Raw genomic sequence first — 14,569 nt, 5'->3', positions numbered from 1 at the left:
GTTATATAGTTAAAAAATTAAGGGCAATTCAAAACGTTGTAATACATGAAAAATTTTACTCAAAATCTGGTGTTGCACAACAAGCATCTCGACGTGGTTCAACTGCCGCACTTCAGCGTTTTTCTCATTGTGGGCAGATACAGGCACTTACCACAAAAACTACTAACTGCTCAGTGATTTTCCCAATAATTCTCAAACCTTCCGTGACCCTCGAGAAACTCAAACGACCCCCCAGTGGGTCACGACCCCCAGATTAAGAACCACTGTTCCAAACAAACAAACGCTCAAAAATGCAAAGGTTACTTGATAGAAAGTCGTACATTCGTATACTTCATGCTTATTTGTTAAAGATTAATTACATTTTATGACGTCAGCCACTCCAAAAATTGTTCCAAATATTGACATTTAGGAGAAAAAAAACGAAAAGGTCTGTGTAGAGGCGTGATTTCATTTTCAGTTTGTTTGTAGTTACAAGTGTGTTGTGAACATTGCGTCAAAGACTGTGGCTAAACCAGGGATTTGCCGAAAAACTCGACACGTTTCGTTTTAATAACGTGTCAATGAAACAGCCAATCAAATTCTTTGTTTAAATCGTGTGTAGGGGTTACAGAATTTTGTGTTTGTTTGTTTTTTTGCACACGCGTGCACATCTTCTCGCCCTCCCTATATGAAAAAAAAAAATCTTCCAACCCCAATATGCTGTTAATTGCAATAAAACAAAAGACAGTATGTGCGTCAAAATGTTCATAAGGATGTGCGTTTTCCAAAAATAATTTAACTTAGTATATCAAGTTCTAAAGTTTACATTGTACCTAGCGATGATTTAAAAATAAATAAAATTCCAGTTTTCTGAGATTTATTATGGACTCGATTTACCGACCACGTGTTGTGCAAACAAAAGTTGAACGGAAGTTCTCCAAGAGATTGTGGATAAAACAAGATCTTAATCTCGTAAAGATATAAACAAATATAATCTATTTTTACGCCACCTGTAGGGTAGAAATGTTTTTTTTTTTTTTTTATGTATCAAACCATGAACGAAATGCACGCTGGCCACGTTGTCATATTCAGTGATATTTGTTGGTGTTTTTGACCGCGAGAGGGAATTCCTGAAGGTCACAAACATCCGCTACCTCAGTCTAGATAGCACGTGACCTTGACGTTCCTCGACCCCGAAAAAATTACACGAGAACGCTGTGAAGATGTGGGAGCGGTCCCCACAGGTCGCATCTTTCTTTAATCACGTGAACTAAGTTATCGCGTCAGGATGTCGACATGGGGCAGTGTCTATATTTCTGGCAACAACGATTTTAAAACTGATTTTATTTTTGTTTTAAAATATTCGTAATTACTTTTTGACTAAAGTAAAACAAATTCAAACTCGTTTGTTTCTATACAGTTCACCCGCACCCGGAGATTGGTTTGACTTTCAAACTTGTCCGGCCTGGCATGGCCAGGTGGTTCGAGCGCTCGACTGGTAATATGAGGGTCGCGAGTTCAAATCCCCGTCGCACGAAACATGCTTGTCCTTTCAACCGTGGGGGCGTTATAATGTTACGCTCAATCCCACTATTCGTTGGTAAAAGAATAGCATAAGATTTGGAGGTGGATGGTGATAACTAGTCGCCTTCCCTCTGGTCCTACACTGCTAAATTAGGGACGGCTACCGAAGATAGCCCTCGTGTAGCTTTGCACGAAATTGAAAAACAAACAAAAAATCAAACCTATCCAGCAAGCCGTGTATCTATGTTGTAAGTTTCTTATTCTCTTCGCGCTCTGCCGTATTATCGAATGCCAGCCCACGACCCGCAAAATATTTGCGATAGCTTTCACGACCTTCGCTTGAATTACCCTTATTCTGTTGTTTTCATACACTCCAGTTAAGCTATGCTTTTTTAAAAGCATTATGTGATATATCGATAAATACTGATCTATTTGTAAAACAGTTTATTGCTTTCAGACAAACAAACTCGAGCAACCTAACAGAATTTAAGAAAACTACGCGGAAAGTAAACAATAGTGTATAGTTATGGTATTTTTAATAGTGTACAGAGTATGAAACAGTTATGAGCGTTCACTGCATGACACTGTTTTACGAGTTGTAACAAAGAAATTGACAAGAAATGAAGAATAAAACTCGTAGTAAAGAACGAAGGAGGTAAAAGGTGTCTATAGCAGTCTATAAAACAAAGAACCGAAACTAAATTATTGCTAAACAAAGTAAATGTAAAGCTTTGATGAAAGCAAACTCAGCTGATAATACTGAAACGTCTGAAGGAATGTTCTCAAAGTGATAAGCATATGATTTTCAATAAATAGCGCTGTCTCGCTATATGTATGTATTAATGTGCAAACAGAGGTTCATAAAGGAATGACTGTAGAAATATTTAAATCATGGAGTCCGATTTTATTTGAATAATCATAAAGAATTCTTCAGTTGTTATATTAATACAAAAACTGAACGACACTATTTATAAAAGTGTACAAGTCCCTTGTAAATTGGATTTAATATTTCGGGGAAGAATTTTAACACATTTTTCTTCAAGAGTATTTACTAACAGTTTTTTGTTTTTTTTACTTGCATATTTAACTTTGTTCCTAGTTGGTCAGCAATAAATTTATGAAAAAACACTAAAACCTGGGATTCGATTTCCTGCGGTAGATAAATAGATAGATATATTGTAGGTTTGCGATGAAACAACATATTTAACAAATTAATGATACCAATGGAACGAGAAAATAACCTTATCCAGTGTCTGAAGAGAGCCCTCCCCCCTGTGGTGTGACAATGATATGTCTGGGGACTTCTAGCGCTAGTAACCGGGTTTCCATACCCGTGGTGGGAAGAGCACCGATAGTTCATTATGTAGCTTTGTGCTTAACTACTAACTCTGAAAAGGAAAACAAACCGATAAATTTCTCTCTTTATTGGACAAAGATACGTTTAACGACTATTTCTGAATAATAGATTTAACAGATCATATGCATACTAAATAAATTCACGAGATGACCACTTCTTATTTGAGATTCCATGTAAGTTATTAATTGTTTTTGTTTGTCTTTTGAATTTCGCGCAAAGCTACTCGAGGACTATCTGCGCTAGCCATCCCTAATTTAGCAGTGTACGACGAGAGGAAAGGCAGTTGGTCGTCACCACCCACCGCCAACTCTTGGGCTACTCTTTTACCAACGAATAGTGGGATTGGCCGTAACATTATAACGCCTCCACGGCTGAAAGGACGAGCAAGTTTGGTGCGACGGGAATTCGAATCCGCGACCCTCAGATTACGAATGGAACGCCTTAACCCAGCTGGCCACGCTGGGCTCCAACTTCTTATTAAATATTGCGATTTGTAGAGAAATGTTGGCTTGGAACTGGAACTAATAATGATGAATGTCTAAATACTTCATGTTGGTGGTGCAGAAAATCGTCTTAAATTTTAAAAAAAAACACTATAAGATTAGTGTTTTCAAGCTGTTAACTCAGTAGAGCGCATACCTCCGCCAGGGAGCGTTGATCGTATTCGGGTCTCAAAAAATACGAAACTGTATCCTTATATACGTCCTTATCAACGGACACGGATCATTTTAAGTGGAACAACAAGTAGTAATATTCAACATATGTCCATCAAATGTCATCAAAATTTGATAATGTCTGACAAAGTTATAGAGCGAAAAAACTCGGCCCCCATTTTGACAAATCGGGATTTCTTTTGAATTTTCGTGATCATGGTCCTCCAGAAAGTATTCGCTTCTAACAAGATTGGTGGTAGTTCAGATGTATACGAACTTTCGTCCAAATCTATTCAGCCGTTTTCGAGAAATCGTAATCACACACACGGGGATAAAAACACTTATGGTGGTGTTGGTGATAATAAGGCTTAGTTCATCACTTCTAGTTTAAAAACACTTGTGGTGGTGTTGGTGATAATAAGGCTTAGTTCACTTCTAGTTTAAAAACACTTGTGGTGGTGTTGGTGATAATAAGGCTTAGTTCATCACTTCTAGTTTAAAAACACTTGTGGTGGTGTTGGTGATAATAAGGCTTAGTTCATCACTTCTAGTTTAAAAACACTTGTGGTGGTGTTGGTGATAATAAGGCTTAGTTCATCACTTCTAGTTTAAAACACTTGTGGTGGTGTTGGTGATAATAAGGCTTAGTTCATCACTTCTAGTTTAAAAACACTTGTGGTGGTGTTGGTGATAATAATGTTTAGTTCATCACTTATAGTTTGAAAACACTTGTGGTGGTGTTGGTGATGATAAGGCTTAGTTCATCACTTATAGTTTGAAAACACTTGTGGTGGTGTTGGTGATCATAAGGTTTAGTTCATCACTTCTGGTTTGAAAACACTTGTGGTGGTGTTGGTGATAATAAGGTTTAGTTCATCACTTCTGGTTTAAAAACACTTGTGGTGGTGTTGGTGATAATAAGGCTTAGTTCATCACTTCTAGTTTAAAAACACTTGTGGTGGTGTTGGTGATAATAAGGTTTAGTTCATCACTTCTAGTTTAAAAACACTTGTGGTGGTGTTGGTGATGATAAAGCTAAGTTCATCACTTCTAGTTTAAAAACACTTGTGGTGGTGATAATAAGGCTTAGTTCATCACTTCTGGTTTAAAAACACTTGTGGTGGTGTTGGTGATGATAAGGCTTAGTTCATCACTTCTAGTTTAAAAACACTTGTGGTGGTGTTGGTGATGATAATGTTTAGTTCATCACTTATAGTTTGAAAACACTTGTGGTGGTGTTGGTGATGATAAGGCTTAGTTCATCACTTATAGTTTGAAAACACTTGTGGTGGTGTTGGTGATCATAAGGTTTAGTTCATCACTTCTGGTTTAAAAACACTTGTGGTGGTGTTGGTGATCATAAGGTTTAGTTCATCACTTATAGTTTGAAAACACTTGTGGTGGTGTTGGTGATGATAAGGCTTAGTTCATCACTTATAGTTTGAAAACACTTGTGGTGGTGTTGGTGATCATAAGGTTTAGTTCATCACTTCTGGTTTAAAAACACTTGTGGTGGTGTTGGTGATAATAAGGTTTAGTTCATCACTTCTAGTTTAAAAACACTTGTGGTGGTGTTGGTGATGATAATGTTTAGTTCATCACTTATAGTTTAAAAACACTTGTGGTGGTGTTGGTGATAATAAGGCTTAGTTCATCACTTCTAGTTTAAAAACACTTGTGGTGGTGTTGGTGATAATAAGGTTTAGTTCATCACTTCTGGTTTAAAAACACTTGTGGTGGTGTTGGTGATAATAATGTTTAGTTCATCACTTATAGTTTAAAAACACTTGTGGTGGTGTTGGTGATCATAAGGTTTAGTTCATCACTTATAGTTTAAAAACACTTGTGGTGATGTTGGTGATAATAAGGCTTAGTTCATCACTTCTGGTTTAAAAACACTTGTGGTGGTGTTGGTGATAATAAGGCTTAGTTCATCACTTCTAGTTTTAAAACACTTGTGGTGGTGTTGGTGATAATAAGGCTTAGTTCATCACTTCTAGTTTAAAAACACTTGTGGTGGTGTTGGTGATCATAAGGTTTAGTTCATCACTTCTAGTTTAAAAACACTTGTGGTGGTGTTGGTGATCATAAGGTTTAGTTCATCACTTCTAGTTTAAAAACACTTGTGGTGATGTTGGTGATAATAAGGTTTAGTTCATCACTTCTAGTTTAAAAACACTTGTGGTGGTTTTGGTGATAATAAGGCTTAGTTCATCACTTCTGGTTTAAAAACACTTGTGGTGGTGTTGGTGATAATAAGGCTTAGTTCATCACTTCTAGTTTAAAAACACTTGTGGTGGTGTTGATGATAATAAGGCTTAGTTCATCACTTCTAGTTTAAAACACTTGTGGTGGTGTTGGTGATCATAAGGTTTAGTTCATCACTTCTAGTTTAAAACACTTGTGGTGGTGTTGGTGATCATAAGGTTTAGTTCATCACTTCTAGTTTAAAACACTTGTGGTGGTGTTGGTGATCATAAGGTTTAGTTCATCACTTCTAGTTTAAAAACACTTGTGGTGGTATTGGTGATCATAAGGTTTAGTTCATCACTTCTGGTTTAAAAACACTTGTGGTGGTGTTGGTGATCATAAGGTTTAGTTCATCACTTCTGGTTTAAAAACACTTGTGGTGGTGTTGGTGATCATAAGGTTTAGTTCATCACTTCTGGTTTAAAAACACTTGTGGTGGTGTTGGTGATAATAAGGCTTAGTTCATCACTTCTGGTTTAAAAACACTTGTGGTGGTGTTGGTGATCATAAGGTTTAGTTCATCACTTCTGGTTTAAAAACACTTGTGGTGGTGTTGGTGATAATAAGGCTTAGTTCATCACTTCTAGTTTAAAAACACTTGTGGTGGTGTTGGTGATAATAAGGCTTAGTTCATCACTTCTAGTTTAAAAACACTTGTGGTGGTGTTGGTGATAATAAGGTTTAGTTCATCACTTATAGTTTGAAAACACTTGTGGTGGTGTTGGTGATGATAAGGTTTAGTTCATCACTTATAGTTTTTCAACCAAATTTAACAGTTGAGGTAAAACTCTTTAACCCAACATTTCCCGAACTTTTGTCATCCACGCCCCCTTGAGTATGGTTTCTTTTTTAAATGAGTAAAAAAAAAAAAGGTTATGTCACGTAAAACACGGCTACACATTAAAATGCTAAATGTATTGTAGTAATTACTTATTATTTTCATTAATAAGAAGTATATTAAAACTCGTAATTTACATTATTTCACTATCAATTCCATCCCAATCGCTCGCTCACCCTCAGAGTTCACTTGGAGTATCCTGGGAGACCCACCTCCCCTCCACACACGTTGTTGTTGTTGTTTAAATGAAAGAAAAATTGAATAATAAGGAATTCGTTTCGAAATATTTGTATATTTACTTTAAATAAAAGATTGTCATTGCTGGTGTTTGTTGGGTGTGCATGAGGCACCTAGGGCACTTTTCTGACAATCTGTCTAAAGTCAAAACGTGTCAAATACGTCACCCCGTACAGTTATCTACATATTTGTTTTGCACTTGTCAGTTATCAAAACTGAACTATTACACAGATAAAAGTAAGTTTTTACCTTTGTAAAGAATTACAGTTTGGAAAAACTATAATATATATAACATTGTGTCTAAAAACTGAGTGTTGAACATTAATCTCGTGATTTTGTATGTACACGTGTTTGAATTTGTCATCTTTTGTATATATGTATGTTTGAACTTGCCATTGTATTTTGTTCCATTTACTCCAATAACTTTGTTTTCGACAACGTGAAACAAAATAGGCTCTCGGCTATAAATAATACAGTAAGAACAGAACTGCCTTAAATTTAATTTTTTTTATAAAGCTATAGTATACAGTTACGTGAATGTTTAATTATATATAAATATATATCACACACACACACATATGTAGTTTAAATTGAAAAAATAAAAAATACTTATGATTGATGTTTTCAAGCTATTGATAAGGTTTAGTTGGTTATTTCCAGGTGTGTGTGTATACATTATCTCTTACAGTCAGAACATGCACTTTTATCAGTACACGAATAGCACTTCGTACACCGATTATTGTGACTTTCTAATTAGAAAACATCTCTCAGAAACCTAATCTGACACGCATCATTATCGTAACGCCCACAGTCAGCAAGAACGAAAGCTCATAAAGCTAGAAATCGGGTCTCGATACCCGTGATTAGAACGTGTAAATACCTACTCTGTTGTGCAGTTTTGCGTTTAACAACGAACTACAGAAATTCTCCTTCCAGCAAAAAAAAAATGCGCTCAAAAATTTTATCAGTCTAGTGTATACATAATTAGTCAGATTAGAGGACATAACGTTAATTTAATCTGTTATTAGCCAATTCAGTGACGTAATTACAGAATATTCTCTTCGTAGCTGATGGCCACTTACTTTTATTTCTCAAAAATTGTAGTAAAATTCTGGCTGATTCGAGTCCAGTTTTGGATGCCCCATCCCGCAATTTAGGGGACATGTCTGCGCCACCTAGCCTATTACATTTCATAATTGAACACGTTTTAGAATATAAATAAACATTTATAGTGATATATCAAATTTTGACACACAAAATGCAGTTTTATTAAAATCGAGTAATAAAAAAATTGCTAGTCGTTTCTACAGTGTAGTATTTTCTTCGGTGGCTACGTTTTATAATAATTGTATATTACTTGTCGTTTCATACGCAACGCATCGAAACTTTTGAATTGAAATTTACATACGTAGTGTAGAATCTAATTATATTTATGTGTATATTTAATTCCAGCAGTAACTTTTAGAATGTTTAAATGCGTATATAAACTGGACGGACGCAAGGCTTAATTACAATGTTTGATTAACCTAAGATGTACCTACATATTATAGTCCAGCATGGCCTCGTGGTTAAGGCATTCGATTCTCAATCTTAGGGTCGCAGGTTCGAATCCCCGCCACACCAAACATGCTCGCCCTTTCAGCCGTGGGAGCGTTGTAATGTTACGATCAATCCCACTATTCGTTGATAAAAGAGTATCCCGAGAGTTGGCGGTAGGTGGTGATGACTAGCTAGCTGCCTTCCCTCTAGTCTTACGCTGCAAAATTAGGGACAGGTAGCGCAGATAGCCCTCGTGTAGCTTTGCACGAAATTCAAAAACAAAACAAACAAAACTTACAATATTTATGTGCGCAAATTGTTTATTATTGTTATTTAAATAAAAGTGTAAAATGGTTTGAAAGGAAACTTTGTGAAATTACTGAAAAATCAAAACTTGGAAGAAACATCGAACGATAATATACCTTCATTAAAAATCTGATTTTTAGGTTTAGTATTGTGGACTTGTAATGGTTTTTATTTCCTATTTCCTTCGATTGGATAGCGATGATTTTGCGGACTTAAGACACTAAAATCTGGGGGTTCATTCCCCGTGATGTATAGAGCAGATAGACCAGTGTGGCTTTGTTCGAAAACAACCATCCAACTAACCATTTCTGAAAATGTGGCAATTAGTTTTTAGAAAGTGTTTCTGTAGCGAATAGCGGTGCTAGCTAACGAGATGGGTATTTCTAAATTTAAATCGCTATCACGCACTTACAACACATGAAATGAAACAGGAGAGCATGCTTCAGGTATTCCAGAAACGTTCCTTGTGACTAATACCACCACGTGCTGGTTTCGAATGAACGCGGCGCTTGCTGCTGTGGATCACGTGCTGAAATAAAGACGTCACTTCGTGTGATGAGAAACCCACTTGAAGTAAAAATAAATCTCAAGACGGCTGGTATAGGTATTAACACTTTTACCAAAATAAAGCGTAGAACAACGGTTTCGACCTTCTTAGGTCATCTTCGGTTTTAATACCCATACTAGCCGTCTTGAAAGATGTCAGTTCTCATAGCTTATGCACATGATAAAATAGAACGTCGTTGACACGTGCGTGTTTTTTGGCTTTAGTCATAAAGGGTGTCATATACAGCACGTGGTAAAGACTTGGATATATCATCGACAGGTACGTACTCGTTGACCTCTCAAATGTGTATCAGGACTTCATCCCTGGGTGTAAGTGAGTGAGTTTTAACTACCAGGGGTGGAGGATATTTTTGTATAAACTATTCTTTATAATTATTTTATCAGTAACCATTTCGACTTGTGTGGTTTTCATGTATTATTTATAATAAAAGAACAACTCGCTAAAGGACTAGCTTAGAAAGGTTGTACCTTTATTTTATCTTTCAGACATCATGAGTAACCTTCTTTCGTTTAATGATAATCTTTAAATTTTAATAGACGCCGAAGAGATGCGGGAATCTGAAATGGTCATAATTTAGATTATAATATTAACATTCTGGGTTAGATCCCTGCCGCTTGGTTGGCACAAATAAATGATCGTGTAGCTTTGCGCTTGACAAGAAGTACCTGGTCACTATGTTAAATCGAATAAGCAAATTATTAAATGGCTGTAAATCTTCCATTTCATCGTTGAGGAATATTTGTCCTTTTTTTGTAAATGGTTAATTTTTTTTTGACATTTCTCTCCATTCATCAGAAGTGTTCTAAACTAAATCTTCCATTTCCTCGCTGAGTAATATTTGTCCTTTTTTTGTAAATGGTTAATTTTTTTTTGACATTTCTCTCGATTCATCAGAAGTGTTCTAAACTGAATTTTCTAACGAATGAAATGGTAGGATATCCGTGACAGAAAATACAATTTTTGAGCCAAATGATTTTGACATAACAATGTTGGTCCATGTCGGCTGCCCCATCCTCCAGACTATATTAAAACTATTATATAAATAAATTTTTAAAAATCTAAAGCCACCCCTTAACATTCGTATATGTTATGAGTTTTTCTCTTAAACTTTTGAATTTACTTCCTTTGCAACATCCGGAGGCAACCCATACCAAAATTTATATTTCTGATTCCTGATTTTACTACCAAATATGATAAAAGATGATGCATTAACACTGTCAATTCCATTTACAATTTTAAACACCTCAGTTCAGATCCCCTTTAACTTGTATTTTTCAAAAGAAAACAATTTCAGGTATCTAAAATCCTGTTTACCAAAACCAAGAGCAACTTATGAAACTGATTCACCATTACGTCAAGATCCCTTTCTTTCATGATACTGTTAAGCCTATTCCCATGCAGAGTATATTTGTGAATATCTTGCATTTATTATAACTAAAACGCCATCTGTTATTTCTTTGCTGAACTCATTAAATGATCTAAATTCTTTTGTAAATCTGAATCATCCTCTTCATAGCCAGCAACACCCAATACCTTGAGATCATCAACAGACTTGAGTAATTTATTGGTCATCCCTTCATCTATGTAACTGTAAATCAAAAAAGAGCAAAGGTCCTAAGACTGAGCCCTGAGGTACCCACTTGTAACATTAATCCAGGTTCATTAAACTTCATTGTAACAATCCTCAGCTTTCTTCTATATAGCTACTATTTATATACAATTAGCGAGCTTATTCCACACGTCTATAGGAATTATTTTTCACAAGCTCTTATGTGGCATTTTGTCAAATGCTTTCTGAAATATTCAGATACATCCTTACCAACATTTACATAAGCGATATTATTTTCAAATAAAGTCAAAAGATTTCTAAGGTAAGGTTTTCCATTAATAAAACCATACTGACTATTCAACAGAATTCTAAAGTTTGTTAAATTACGTTGCTAAGGGTCTTTTATCAAACTTTCCAAAGCTTTTCCCACAAGTGTTGTAAGACTAATAGGCTTATAATTACTGGGTTGATTTTTATCACCTCTTCAAAAGAGTGACATCAGCTAACTTCCACTCCTCTGACCCCTCCCTATTATTCTATAACAGCAGGTATTCTCCAATGAAATCATTTTCTGTCGTCAATGTTACTCTTAAATGATTGGTTTATACAAATGCAGAGAAACTTTATGATTGAACATTTGCTAAATATAAGATCGAGTGTTTGAACTCTAACGATGAATGCACTTCGTCTTTCCTTTATTTTGAATCTTATAATCGCAGACATAGAGTAGCGAAAATATTAGTTGTGTTTTATTATTGTAGATTTTGAGGTACGTGTTACGAGTTGGAGGTGTACGATAGTATGTGTGGACTTGTTTTGCATTCTTCGAGACTGTAGGACTTTTTTATAGTTCGATTCAGGACATGTGAAAACATAATTTTAAAAAACAAGATAAATAAAAAATTGGGAATATAAAAACGTGCAAATAGGGATAATAAAAAGGTAAAGAAACGAACTTCAAACCCCTATTGTGGTTCCATGTTCTTGTCTAGAATTACATTTGGTAGAGTCAAAATAAGGATCTTGATAAGTAATTTCTACAATATCTCCAGCCTTGTTCTCTTACTTTTCCACATGTTTAAATTCCCAGCTTTCATTAATCTTGTTTGCTGACTACTACGGGCAAAGGATTACTTGATATTATAGCTAACTTTATACATTGTAATGATGATAAATATAGCTAGTAGCTTGCTCATACGAAACATGATGATTTATTGTACTTATTAACTAGTTGATCGTATTAGTTTTAAGATATGAAATTTTAAGCTGCATTTGGAGAGATTATCGTATATATTTGATTGGGAATATGTTGAGCATTTATAGTTTTTCTGTAACTAATTTCTTTTTACATAATATGTAGCAATGGGCAAATATGTCTAGATTAAGACACAACCCCCATTAAGCGCATATAAACGTTTACCAGGGGAAAAACGGCCTTTTCAAATAAAACGTATATGTACGTCTAAATCACCTTTTAAATCTCTGTACCATTTGACGTAATTCTACGAATGTGTAATAACATTTAATGTTATGTCTATTGATATTTTTACTACTTCATACACAGCAGATAGCCCGATGTGGCTTTGCTATATGAAGATACATATACACACTGCATACATAATATAGGGGTTGGCTCCCTGAAGACATAGATTGTATAGTGTACAGAGCATTAAGTATCTACATGTTACAGCCATCTAATATTAATCTGTTACTGGCCAATAATTCATGTTTTACCCTGTGCGTAAGCCTTTTAAAGGAACACCAGATATTTGTAAGACTTCAAGGGGTAATGGTAACATCGTTTACAACAGAATTCTGAAGTTTTATAATTTATATAAAATATATAATAAGCAAGTAGGCTTCACAACACACTTACAACTTTCGTACCTTATTTAACGTTCTACAAAACGTTTGGATGCAATATACCAAGACGTTTTTGTTAGAGGCTGGTAAGATGATGATAATTATTATTACGAACGTTCTGTTAGGGTTTTGTGCAATTTCTAGCGATCACTATTATGAACAATTATCAGATAATTCCGACATATTTGTTTTCCTTCCGTTACGTACTAAAATTTGGACGTTTTTGTAATCAATTATTACTTTAAAAGTACAAACGAATTTGTTGGGTCTTTTGAACATCTGTATATAAAATGAGGGAAGACACATTCCTTATATTAATGTCGAAAGTTAGGCTTGTGTGACTCTTATTACTTGTTTTGCGTAATCGTATATTTCTAGTTTAACTGGTACTTTTTAAATTCAACAAAAGTGTTAATTGTAACCCCTTTGTATATAAACCCACCATTCTACTTATCAATAATATTTGGGGGTCATGCAACTTTCTAGTGGTTAGCGTTCCTGACTCTAAGGATCTGTGGGTCTCGTTATAGAGAAAAAGAAATAATAAAAAAAAACACATTGGGGTCGGAGGTACGTTTTACAGGTGACAGTCAAATCTTGCTATTCTATCGGACACGAACAACCCAAGGAGACAGCAGTGGGTACTATAGACTACTTTCCTTCGCTCTAGGCCTGGCATGGCCAAGTAGTTAAGGCACTCGACTCGTAATCTGAGGATCGCGTGTTCGAATCTCCATCACACCAAACCATTTCACCCTTTCAGCCGTGGGGGCGATAAAATATTAGGTCAATTCCACTATTCGTTAGTAAAAGAGTAGTTCAAGAGTTGGCGGTGGATGGTAATGACTAGTTACCTTCCCTCTAGTCGTACACCGCTAAACTAGGGACAGCTATCGCAGATAGCCCTCGTGTAGCTTTGCGCGAAATTCAAAAACAAACAAACTAAGCTCTGAAAATCACTATCATACATGACGGTCTAAGTATCTTTGTGATAAAAAAAAATACCACTTATAACTACCACCTAAATATATACCACTTAGATTAAGATATCTAAAGAGTAGCTATGTAAAAAATACGCGTCCAGTTACTTAATCAAATGAAAACGTAGTGTGATTTGGGAAATGTCGAATTAAGAGAAGTGGTGAAAAAAAAACGTGCTAGAAATTTTACATCTGTGAACAGGGAAGAATGGATCAGCGTACAAACCCTTATCGCAAGATATAATCCATGAGGTTTTTCTCGGAACAAAAAGTATAATAAGCATATCTCAAAGGGAAGGAAGAAGTCTCCAACTGCACCTGACCTTCCGAAGTACTTCGAACACGACCTAAAACCTGACTAATAAGAAGTTTCTTTAATCTAGTCGTGGTTTTCATGACTTAAATACCGTATGACAACCACATAAAATTCAAAGTTTTGATACTTAAAGGATACTCCACAGCAGGTACTGCTTCGAGACTCGACGATTTACTAGAAGCTGATGCAAGACTGTAACCGGCACTGTTACTAATAAGTGGACAAGGGGGAAAACAACGAAACTCTTAGGCACCGGCATGGCCAGGTGGTTAGGGTCCTTGACTCGTTATTCGGGGGTCGCGGTATCGAATCCCAATCCCACCAAATATGCTCGCCCTTTCATTCTTGAAAGCGTTATAATGTTACGGTTAATCCCACTATTCCACCAAAAGTTTGCGGTGTGTTGTGATAACTAGCTGCCTTCCCTCTAGTTTATCACTGCTAAATTAGGAACGGTTAGCCAAGATAGCCCTATTGTAGCGTTGCGCGAAAATTCTTTACAAACCGAAACTCTTCAAAATTAACAAGTCGTGCAAAGACTGCTGGGATACAATTAAATCGAAGTCGAAATATATGAAGTGCACAAATGGTAAATAATAAACACTAGAGA

General features: G+C 35.7%; 1 protein-coding gene across 8 annotated transcripts in view; it reads left to right on the top strand.

Annotated features, from left to right (window-relative positions):
- The window catches only part of LOC143224805 (protein roadkill-like), an 87,407-nt gene that overhangs the window by 19,135 nt on the left and 53,703 nt on the right, over window positions 1–14,569 (top strand). For 2 of the 8 annotated variants that reach the window (XM_076453129.1, XM_076453122.1), the window contains exon 1: window positions 9,265–9,509. The exons of the other annotated variants lie outside the window; for them this stretch is intronic. The gene's annotated coding sequence lies outside the window, so the exon portion shown is untranslated. Of the gene's footprint in view, window positions 1–9,264; window positions 9,510–14,569 lie in introns of those variants that run through there. 8 annotated transcript variants of the gene reach the window in all.

This window comes from Tachypleus tridentatus, chromosome 9, assembly GCF_004210375.1.
Source record: "Tachypleus tridentatus isolate NWPU-2018 chromosome 9, ASM421037v1, whole genome shotgun sequence".
NCBI lineage: Eukaryota > Metazoa > Arthropoda > Merostomata > Xiphosura > Limulidae > Tachypleus > Tachypleus tridentatus.
Note: the sequence above shows the minus strand (reverse complement) of the source record. Positions and strands in the feature narration are given on the sequence as shown.